This window comes from Rhinatrema bivittatum, chromosome 17 (assembly GCF_901001135.1).
Source record: "Rhinatrema bivittatum chromosome 17, aRhiBiv1.1, whole genome shotgun sequence".
Classification (NCBI taxonomy): domain Eukaryota; kingdom Metazoa; phylum Chordata; class Amphibia; order Gymnophiona; family Rhinatrematidae; genus Rhinatrema; species Rhinatrema bivittatum.
In genome coordinates, this window is record NC_042631.1 from 16967255 (window position 1) to 16979351 (window position 12097).

At 47.5% G+C, this 12097-nt stretch overlaps 1 protein-coding gene across 10 annotated transcripts in view; it reads right to left on the reverse strand.

Annotated features, from left to right (window-relative positions):
- Window positions 1–12097, reverse strand: part of LRP4 (LDL receptor related protein 4) — a 124248-nt gene that overhangs the window by 85636 nt on the left and 26515 nt on the right. Inside the window, exon 1 of one of the 10 annotated variants that reach the window (XM_029582585.1) lies at window positions 11207–11321. The exons of the other annotated variants lie outside the window; for them this stretch is intronic. The gene's annotated coding sequence lies outside the window, so the exon portion shown is untranslated. Of the gene's footprint in view, window positions 1–11206; window positions 11322–12097 lie in introns of those variants that run through there. 10 annotated transcript variants of the gene reach the window in all.

Sequence of the window (12097 nt, forward strand, 5' to 3'; positions counted from 1 at the left end):
TAAGACCTGGCTCTTCCGACAGGCTTACCACTGCTCCAGCCCCTCGTAGTCCACCCCCCTAAATCTGCCCCGGCCCCTTATAGTCTACCCCCCTGAAACCCCCCCAATCGCTCCCCCCTGTCTCTCCCCTGCCCTCACCACCCTGAATCCACCCGAGCCTCACCGTCAACCCCCCCATCCCCCCCCCCTCCCTCCCCTTACCCTTTCCCTATACCCCCGCCACCCTCCCACCGTGCTCCACTGTAACCCAGTTAAAACTTACAACCTATATGTCGAAATCAAGACTCCGTTATTACCTGCTGTAACTGCTGTAAATAAGCTAATACTTTATATATATGTGTTTAATTGTTTAATAAGTTATCTATATAATCCAACATAACTGCTGTAATTAAGCTTTAATATATATCATTATATAATCTATTTATGCCTCATTAACCCTGTAAAAATCAACCTTGTTCTAACCTCATTAAGCAACCTATCCTGTAAATACTGATATGTTCCTTGTACCTTTCTCAGCTGCTGTCTTTCCTCCTTACTCTCTTCCCCCCCCCCTTCCTCCCCCCCCCCTCTTTTCGCTCCTGCTCCACTCCCCACACTCCCTGTTTTTTGTAATTTCCTCCTTTCTCAAGTTTATTGTAAACCGGCGTGATGTGCTTGCACGAACACCGGTATATTAAAAGCTGTTAAATAAATAAAATAAATAAAAAATTTACAACTTAGATGAGGTCTCCTTACCCCTTACGCAGCAGGCATTACAATCCTAAACATCTCGCTGTGCTGACTGGATGGCCCATTTTGATTTTTATCTGCCGCTGTTTACTGTTACTATGAATCCCCGTCCCACTGCCACTGCATTGGCCTCACTTTTGCTTTTAATTAATTAGAGGCAGAAGGGAATAAGAAAACAGACATACAGTAGTTTTAGGGCCTCAAACAAGAGGACCGCTTGACCTGTTTCCCAGCACAGGAAACTTTTCTCTGCTATTTGCACTGGGCGAGAGCTCAAATTCCTGCCTCACACCTTGCCGGAGCACAGATGCACATGTTTCCTAAGATTAGTTTTAAAAAAACTACTAGGTGAAGAGGCATCGGTCACTCCAGGAAAAAGCATCAATCTGCAGACCAATTTATAGGAAACACACAGCGCACACACAATTTAACATCAGCTGCCCAGTGTGACATTCTTGAGCCCTGATCTATGACTCTGTCTTGCAGTACACTCCTAAATTAGGGAGCGGTGGAGGATCACAGGAGCAAGCGCAGGCTGTGAGGGGCGCTGTAAGGGATGGTGTAAGAGCGCTGGCTGTGAGGGGAGTTGTAGTCCCCAAATACCCCGAGGTCTAACCTGCGATGGAGCATGTCTGTGGGGCAAGCTTGCACTGCCGCTGCCTGTGCTGCCTGTTCAGTACTGGGACAGTGTGTGAGGGAGTCTGCTCTTCTGCCTCCTGTGCTACCTGTTCTGCACTAGGAGAGTTTCCACTGCTGCCTCCTGTGCTACCTGTTCAGAACTGGGACAGCGTGAGATGGAGTTTGCATTGCCGCTGTCTGTTCAGTACTGGGACAGTGTGTGAGGGAGTTTGCACTGCCGCTGTCTGTGCTGCCTGTTCAGTACTGGGACAGTGTGTGAGGGAGTCTGCTCTTCTGCCTCCTGTGCTACCTGTTCAGAACTGGGACAGCGTGAGATGGAGTTTGCATTGCCGCTGTCTGTTCAGTACTGGGACAGTGTGTGAGGGAGTTTGATCTGCTGCCTGTTCAGTACTGGGGTAGTGTGTGAGGGAGTTTGCACGGCTGCAGTCCATACTCTACCTATTCCTCAGATAAATGAGTCTCTGTGTAATTCAGCCTGACCCTTGTTCCCCGGTGCATCCTGTGCATTACATTATCTATGGCTGCTCTCCAGACATTGGGACATTTCCATCCCTCTCACACTTTTTATTACAAGGAGGACAAGACAATGGGGACACAGCTGCTGCTCCTGCCCCTTCCCCCTTTTTCTCTCTCCCACACAGAGCTCTCTTTTTCCCCCCCTCCATCTCCCCCCCCCCCATCCCAAATATTTAAAAGGCTGATTAAGGAAAGCTGTAGAAATATTTGCCCAAAGCAGGAAGCTGTTTATGGGACAAGCGGCATTGTCAGTGAGAATTCACACTCCGAGCAGGCAGTGTAAGGAACGGCAGGGAGCCCCCCCAAGGAAAGGGACTGCTCAGTTGGGCATTGTCAGGCCCTCAGCAGGCACTGGCCGGCCATTGTGAGAGAAAGGAAAACCCTCAATAGGAAACCGAAAATAACCCCAAAACAGCCGCCACTCTCTCTCTCTCCAGCCCCATCCCAAAGACAAACTGAAACCCACATTTTTTTGGTTTTTTTTTTTTTTTTTATTTCCTTCATGTTCTATAAAAGGAAGAGAGAAAAGAAGAAAGGGTTTCCCCCCCAGGGCCCAGTTCAGAGTGACAAGTCAGAGTGTGAGGAGCTTTCATTCCGCCGAGCCATCTCCCACTGCTTTCCGGCACCAGGCCGGGCTCCCCCCGCCACTTGTCAGTGACTTGAGCCGTTCCCACAATCCCCTGCAGAGTGAGGATTCTCCCACAATGCCTGGCCGGGCACGGAGAGGGGGAGAAAGGGCCTAGCGAGTCCAAAACCATCTCTTTATTTCAATAAAAAAAAAACCATACACAGAGAACTTGCTGCTCTCAGACGAGACAAGAGTTAAGGGGCTGGAAGAGAGAAAATAGGGAATATGGAAGTAGAGGAGCGTGTGTGTTTTTTATTTTGGGTTTTTTTTTTTTACATGGGCAACGTTTTGAAAATTCACTTTTATGCAATCAGGCTGCAAAACCAAGGTAGAGAAGCCAGTGAGCTCGGAGGAGCATTTATCAGAGAAGGAGAACGAGGCTGTAAAAGTTGTTATGAGCCAACTTGGGAAGACAAGAGATATCAGCTTGGATGCTAAAGTTGGGATCCGTAGAGGATAACGTATCTCAGTCTCCACTGTTGGCGAAACCACGACTAGGCTAGACAACGTGACCAAACGGGTTGAAGATGTCCCTTACAGCCACGTGGCAAAAATTGGAGGTCCTGGAACATTCATGTAGACAAGCGCTGGAGAGACAAGATGATCTAGAAGATAGGAACCATAATAACAATCTGCGAATTGTGGGCAACCCAGAGAAAAAAAACAAAACAAAAAACACAGGGTACTGACCCTGTTGGCACTTTCACTACCTGGCTCCCAAACCTTCTTGACAAACATTTTAAAACGTAAGGGTAAAGACAGACCGGGCTCAAAGATTCATTGCGCAGGGGCCGAAGGAAAATGGCCGACCCAGAGCAGTTATTGTTCACCTTCAGAACTATGGTGATAAATATAGAATCGTGGAGGCTATCCGGAAGGCTTAGCTTTCAGGGCATCTTATCTTTATATTTCAGGACAACTTGGCAGATTTGCAAAAATGAAAACAAGAATATCTTTTGGGAGGAAGGGGGTCCCCTATGCTATGTTGTAGCCTGACAATTAAGGGTCAACGTGCCGACAAGATCTTAATCTTTAATTTGGGGAAGGATGCACAGTAATTTCTTCAAAAGGTTTTGAGCCGAAGATCAGGAGAATCCTTGCCAAAAACTAATCGGGCCGATTCAGTATGGTGCGCTCGGGGTAACAGCATGTTGAAAATGCCCGGCCAACAACCCCCCCCCCCCCCCCCCCGGAACTAATAGTGCCCACAACATGCAAATGCATGTTGATGAGCCTATTAGTCATTCCCGCGCGATACAGAAAGTAAAATGTGCAGCCAAGTCACACATTCTACTCTCAGAAATGAACGCCTACCCAAAGACCAGACTGGGTGTAGCTGCTCCATCATCCGGCTCTCCTCCTCATCCCATTGGGTTTCCTTTTCTAACCAGTCAGAATGGAATAGGATGCCTATATCATCTTGTTCACGCATTCAGATATTGTATAAGTACATGGTTGATTCAAATGCAAAATATGTTCCAGAACTACATTACTATGGATCAGCCTAAGGTTAGCACTGAAGGGGCATGTGAGATTAGGGGACTCTTGAGAGACCGAGAAAATACCACCTTCAGACAGAAGGGGCAGGATAGCCAATCTGGCAGCAGCTGTGGCCAGATTATTTGCCAGGAAAGAAGAGGGCCAGCAATAGATCAAAAAAGATGACAGAGGCAGGAGCAATTCCCTAGAGGATTTTGAGTTTGAATACTGCCTAGATGAAAGGTGGGATTTATCCCCAGGAGAGACAGAATCCATGCAGGAGATTTGGGTTGGATTCGTGAGCCTGCTGGGGGTGTTGCACGGGCCTGGACCCCACCTCATTCCCCCACAACGCAGCTTAATCTCATTCATTTCTGTAATGCACCTTGCCACTGCTACCCCCACCCTTCTCATCCCTTCTGAAGACTGAGGCATGCCCTAATCCTCTATGAAAGATGCCTTTTTATTTGTGGTTTACTACTGTAAATGAGGTTAAATTCTATTTAAAAAAAATAATAGCAAAATTGGCCCAGGGAGAATCTCTGGAGGTCATTAAGTTCATCCCCTAATTCCTGGCAGAATCCACTATATGAATCTACACCACCCCAAATCAACTGGCTCTGGATTTTCAGGACGGGTTGATCCACTCCTGGCTTTACCCCACTGCATGTTGAGACTAGAAGTTCTGACTTTCCTATTACAATCTCCGTATGCAGTGGGGTAAAACCAGGCTTGGATCAGCCTGTCCTGAAAATGTGGAGCCAGTCGGTCAGCAACCCTACAAACATAAGCTTTTCTAACTTGCTGTTAAAAAAAAAAAACAAAAACCTATCAACAGAGATTCCCCCACCCCCATGTAACTTATTCCGATGCTTGACTACCCTCACAGCTAGAAAGTTCTTCCTAAAGTTAAACATAAATCACCCCTGCTGAAATTGAAAACCAATACTTGTTAAGTCAAGTCAATCATCTACATATGACATGCCTTTCCAACAGGAGCGCTCACAGCACGTTACAGAATGCTGCCACCACTAGACTTTAATAACATTTATGAATTGGCTGGCGCACAAAGGCTCTAAGTGATTTACCAAGGAGCGTACAAAACTGCATGATATAGACACGCGAGTAAAATACAAACACAAGTTCATAATTCTAACAAAAAAATGTATCCAGCCAGGAAAAAAAGAACACGCAAAAGTTACCAATGCTGAGAGTCATATAAATGCTCATTTAAAATAGATGAGTCTTTAACTCAACTTTAAACTTTTGGTGTCTGTCTCCAGTCGTAAATTGATGGGCAAAGGTATTTCTAGAACTCTGGGGCTGCAACAGAGGGTGTCCTTTCTCATGTCAATTTGTGTGAGGCAATCTCCAACACGCCCCTCTTAAGAGAACATAGGTTATGGGTAAGAAGGTAAATCCTCTGAAGAGCGTTGGCCCAAGGAAAACAGTCATGTTGCAAGCAGTTGTTGCTTCGTCTCCATTGATCGGAAGCCAATGCAGCCCACACATAAGAACATGCCACACTGGGTCAGGCCAAGAGTCCATCAAGCCCAGCATCCTGTTTCCAACAGTGGCCAATCCAGGCCATAAGAACCTGGCAAGTACCCAAAAACTAAGTCTATTCCATGTTACCATTGCTAGTTGATGTTGAGGTGAGATGTTCTCTTACATGGGTGCCAGTAATAAGATACATCTCCTCCAGAATGCCATGGTGCAAGGCCTTTAAATCCTAGGCAGGAAGGCCCAGGTAGACAACATTCCAGAAATCAAGCAACAGCAAGATAAAGGCTTGGACCTACCAAACAAACATCATTCTGGCTGAGCAAAGATTTGAGCCCGCGGAGGACTGGCAGCTTAAAAATGCCAGATCTAAATACTGGCTTGATTTGCTGCTGGAAGGACAGCTTGGAGTCTATGCAATCCATATACCAAGACTTCTGACATGAGAAGAGATGGACAACTTGACATCACACTGCACGGAGATAAGAACCTTGGTACAAGAAGACTGAGGCAGGGCTAAGAGTTCAGTCATATTCAAACAGAGATAATTTATTACTATGCAACGTCCAGAATCTGATAGTTGAAACACAAAGATAAAACAGCTGAGGTTTCAGACTAGGAGGGCTGCAGATGGATGTAGAACTGAATGTCGTCAGCATAAATATCATACCCAACACAGACAGCTCCACAAGACCCAACACAGACAGCTCCACAAGTTTACTTGGGGAATAGCCACTGCTATTAATTGCATCAGTAGCATGGGATCTTCTTGGTGTTTGGATAATTGCCAGGTTCTTGTGGCCTGGTTTGGCCTCTGCTGGAAACAGGGCTTGATGGACCCTTGGTCTGACCCAGCATGGCAATTTCTTATGTTCCTATGCCAATGGGTGATAAATATATGTTAAAAAAACAGGGAAGACAAAGCATGCCCTTGAGAACTGGTGAGAATGATGTGATAGATGGGACTCGAACCAACTGAGTGCACAGCCTGAAATGGTAGAACCTGATGGTCCAAAGTGTCAAATGCTGACAATAGATCTAGAAGAACCAAGAAATATTTTTGACCATTATAAAGCCCTCTTTGAATTGTGTCAATTGTAGAATTCAACAGAATTTCAGTCCCAGGAGCTTTGTGAAACCCAAAGCACTACTAACCATTCCATCAGTCAAAACAGCGAGACTAACACAGGTAAGAGAGAGAGCATTATCATTAGCAGTTCCCATACTATGGAACTCCATGCCCTTGGAGTTAAGATTACAAAGAAAAAACAAAACATTTAGGAAAAACCTAGAAACCTGGCTCTTTAAACAAGCTTTTCAAAAAGAGAAGGGAGAATGAAACCAGGGAAGTGCATGGTACGAACAAGAAACACCCAACCACACAACAGTAATCACTAAGTGTGTAGTTTAAGTGAACTCTGCAGCAAAGGATAAAGCTACAATTAGAGAATGAGTCCTGTACTCAAACTGCTATAGAATTGAACTAGACATGCTTTTTCAACCTCATTTAATAATTAATCTTGCTTAAAACTGTTACCGAACCGTATGGCACCCATGTAAAATGTAAGATTACAATAGCATTACTTTATGTGCCTTTATGTAAACCGTTGTGACGGTACCCACCTTAACGACGGTATAGAAAAGGATTTAAATAAATAAATAGGTAAGGCTCCAAAATGCAGTGGGTATCAAGGAAGTCATTCAGCTGCCGTAGCACAGCAAACTGCAAGATCTTGGCCTCCAAAGGAAGCGAAGAGACGGCTCTAGAATTACTGTAGGGATGGTGTTAGCAAGGTGATGTGCTCTGCTGGCTGTGACATATGTACAAGGGTGCAAAGACTTATCAGGCTGTGAGAGAGTCTACAGGAAACTCCCTCAGACTACCCTGAAGGGACCGGGCACAGCTGTCTCCTTATATCCAGACCCACAGGGAATCCTGGGTGACGGGAGGAACCCCCCACCAGAGTATAAGAACTCAGGGCCTAGAAGGGTTACTCAGGCCCCAAGGAGAGACCCATCACATGCCAAGACCTGTGACGTTCAAGGACTGTGTGTTACCTGAAGTTAAGGTGAGCTGCATTGATTGTTTTGATTTTGCTTTTTTCCCCCCCACTGTAAATAAACTGCACCTAAGGAACATCCAGAATCTGCCTCCTTATTTCTCTGGCTGTTTCCAGCTGCTATACCCAAGTTATTACAAAGGCATTGTACTTTTATTTATTTTCTTACCAAAAAGGTCTACTGCCCTTACAATATCTCCTTTTAGTTTTGCCCATTGTTCTTCCGCTCCCCCTATCGTATCACATCCAGTTAATGACTCCTTGAGGTACCCCCCCCCCCCCCCCCATCTTAACATTCCCCTGCCAATACCTTCCCTATTCCCTCCAGTAAGGCATGGTGGTGGCAGCATGATGTTGTGGGATGCTTGGCAGAAGCCGGGACAGGGGTCCTTGTGAAGACAGAGGGAAAGATGGAAAGTACAGGCAGATCCTGGAGGAAATCCTGTTCCATAGGTCTGGGATCAAGGAGAAGATAGGATCATTGCCCTGCCGAAAGGGCTAAGCACAAAGCAACAGCAAGAAGGGAGAGGCTCCGCCAACGGAAAGTGAATGCCCTGAAGTGGCCCAGTCAAACCCAGATGTTAATCCAATAGAAAATCTCTGGCAAGATGAAGGCTGCAGTCCACAGAAGACCCCCCCAGCCGAATTTGAACCCGTCTGACATTTTCTGCCAAGAAGAATCAGCAAAAACTGCACCACCCCACTGTGCAAAGTTGGTAGATACTTATCCTAAATAAACCATGGCTGTTATTGCTGTAAAAGGGGCGTCCACCATATATTGAGTCAAGGGGTGTGAAGACTTATGCAATCAAGACTTTTTTATTCTTAAATACATTTGGAATATTTTTATAATTATTCTTTCATGATGAAAGTGTAGAGTATGTTGTGTAGACCAGCGAAACAAACTCCTACTTTAATGCATTTTGGTTTGTGTATTTTAGACAGCAGAATGTGAAAACTGCACAAGGGTGTGAGGACTTCTGCAAGGCACTGTAAGAATAGCCTTGTACAATGGGGAGAAAATGTAAACAGGAAGAGGGGATCTGATTGGCTATTTTAAGTGCAAGAGGATGAAGGGGGGTATACACAGAACTGATCATCTCATTATAGAGTTGCCCCTCAAGCTTTTTAAACCTATCCTCATAGCTCATGCTACAGAGCAGGCCTCTGTGCTGTTCCTAACATCACTCCTGAAGTGTGAAGCCCAAAATGGCACAATGGCCTTATCCATGTTGAGTAGTGTGGAACAATTATTTGCATGACTGCAACTCCCACTGAGTCCTTCCCCCCATCATCAAAGGGCTGATCCTGTGTTCAACCAGCACCAACCCAACGGAGGGTAAAAGCACCCCCCCCCCCTCCCCATTGCTCCTGTATGCGGAATGCCCTTACTAACCTTGCCTTCCATACCCCACCCACAGAAGGGAAGACTCAGCGGAGGCATTTCTGTTCTCACTCTGGGCTCTAAAAGCTGTGATGGTGCCACAGGGCTCTCTCCTGTTTTCCCCTGCACCCGATGCACTATCATACAGAGGAGCACAGAGCAGGTGAAAGCAGCTGCAGCATCCCCAATGCCCTCGAACTCGCGTCTGCATGCAGCCTGGAAACCAGGATAAGGGCTAGGGTGCTGCCTCTCGTCTCCACCCGGCACCAACCCCAGGACAACCCAAGACGCTGCTCCTCAGCACTCGAGGTATGCAGACCACCTTTAAGAAACACCTTTGTTTCACCAGGCGAATAAATGTCTTAGTTTCTCCTACTGGGTTTTCTCCCTAATTTTAATTTAATTTTAATGTAGTTTCTCCCTAATGCTAATTTGTCCTCGTATATATTTTTCCTGTAAACCTTCGTGTCGTGATGACGGTATACAAAACATGTTAAATAAAATAAATAAACCCTGCTGTTTGTAAGGAGATTTGCCGGACCATGCTAACATCCGGAGATCTTTGCCAGGCTGCTGAACAGTTGTATAAGATTCCTGGTAGCTTGATTTTGTTTTGGATTGTGCTGTTTTATTATCGTTGCCTTCATTCTCTGTTTTACATTTTTGTGCATGTTGTTTTGTACACCGCGTACCAGTGCTTTATGGCTTTGTTTAAATAAGTAAACCACGAAGAACAAAACAGAATTGAGAGCGCAGACGGGTGAGAGGTGTGTGTTATGCCTTGCAGACCAGGTAGCAGAATAAAGGCCTCTGCTCAGAGGCAAGTCCCAATCACATAAAAGTTTGCTCCACTTAGGCCAGCTCAGACGCAGAAGAGCTCACTGTGATTACACCGGCTTTGTAAAAAGCCCAGAAACCTGCAGCGCTTGGGAGGGGAGTGAGAAACTGGACTGCAGTTCTCCTCACTGCACCCAGCCTATGATCTGAAGCCAAGATCCATCCATGGGGATAAGAGTCAACTGCACTGCCGCATTATCATCCCTCCGATGCCAGGAGGGTGCGCACACGGTTCTGAGGGGTTGCTGTGCTTACTAGCCGCATTTCTCACCCACCCACCCACACCCCCCAAAGGAGAACAGAATTCAGCTCCCTTTACTGGACGGTTGCAGAGATGCAAGGAATCTTGCCTTGTAATAAAGCACAAAGCATGTTCAGTCTCACAGAAGTATTCAAGGCATCCCTGCAAAATCCCTCTCTACCATACCAGGTGAATCTCTGGATTGCTTCTATCTCCCTGCCTGACTTCCACTAGGACACGCACCTGACCACCATCCAGGTCAGTGTAAAGTAGCCCCAGGATCAGGACTATCCCCGCTGGCTCCCATCAGGTCCCTGATCCGGTTTCTCCTTCTGAAACTGGCAGAGAATGCTCGGATAACCCCTGGTTACTGAGGTCAGGAGAGGTCCTGGCCCACGCTCTCCCCTCCCCAGTGGAATCCTTTCCAGGGATTCCCCCAACCCTCCCTCAGTTATAGCCTCTTCCCTCCCAGCCACATCCCAACCCTCAGGCCAGGCTCCCCCTACCATCAGGGCCAAGTTCCAGGCTCTCCCCCGCCCAGTGATATCCTGGACCCTACTCCAGGTTCCCCCATCCTCCCAACTGATATGCCAGTCCAAGCTCCAGGCTCCTCCCTTTCCAGCGATATCCTGACCCAAGCTCCAGGTTCCCCCCTTCCTGGTGACATCCCAGCCCATGTTCCGAGTCTCTCTTCAGTCCGTTCCCATGACAGCCTGGCCCACTATCCCACCTTGATATCCTGATCTATGCTCTCCTGCCCCCACACTGTAATATGCTGCCCACCCTTCAAACGTTCCTAACTGTTGCATCTCTGACAGCTGACCCTGCCTGACCCCACCTCTTCAGCTTCCCTGAGGAACTGGACGGATGCTGCATGGCGTCCCCTCAGTACTTAAGATTGCTTTCAAGGGGGTGGCAACTGACTGAAGCTGCAAATTAGGGTGACAGGGGATTAACACACCTCCCTAGTCACTCCCCCGGGCCAGCCTGTCCCTCCTGTTAGCCCAAACACTGGCACTGCTCAGTTACTGAAATGAGAGAGAAGCTTTACTGCACTGGGTCTGGCTGCCCTTCCCATATCAGGCCCGGCTCGGAGCTTATCCAGCAGGGATCTCAGCCTCTTTACAAGCGCTGCACACCCATATCTGACACCTGACGTTGTTGGCCATTTAAATGCATCATGCACTTACGCGTGTGTCCTGCTGTCAGCTGCTTTGACCGAGAAGCCTGTGGGACCTTGCAGCAAACAATGCAGCCTGCCCTGCTCAGACCGGCAGCAGGTCGAAGCGGTTCTCTGCAATTCACCTTCACTTAGGGCGCTTTTTTTTTTTTTTTTTCTGGGGCTACTGTCACCATGCAGGGCTTGACTTGGCAGATTCCTTCCCCCTCCATCACCCCAGCCTTGTCCTTGTCCCATTAAACCGCTCCCAGCGGGGATAAGGTGCAGGCTGACACTCGGCAAACAGCTTCCGAGCGCACGGGTTTCAAATAAATCTTAGCTGCCGGTAAGATAATGCATCGGGAGTTAAAAGAAAAGCGCGCGCATTTTATCTCAGGAGTGCAGCGGTCCCTCAGACACGGCGTGGGTGTACAAAGCATGTCCCGATTGAAGGAACCGGTGCCGGGACTCCAGCGTCCGCCCATAACCCGACATTAGCACCTCTGACCCAGAGTAAAATTTCCAGCGCCAAGAAAAATGCAAGTTAAACCGCTCCACACTGGGGGTAACGTTTAATGCCTTCGTTAGCAAGGGATTTCCATGCAAGGGCGCCAAGCAGGATGCATGGTTTTACACATATATATATGGTGTCTGCAAACCTCGCTGCATGGGGAGTAACATGTGCACACAAAGCAAACGTGCGAGCAGAACCGTGAGCTCTGCCAAACGCACCTTTATTGCATCGGACCCCCCCCGAGGTAGCACATGACTTCCGGCAAACTGTGAACGAGGCGAGGGATTTATCAGCGGGAGCTGGCCGAACAGGGCTAGAGAGAGAGCCCCCCTAAGGGCACGAGGGAGAGGTCTGGCTCCAACGCAGACAATGAAGAATAGAGGTGCTCCCACCCCCAAAAAGCAGCCG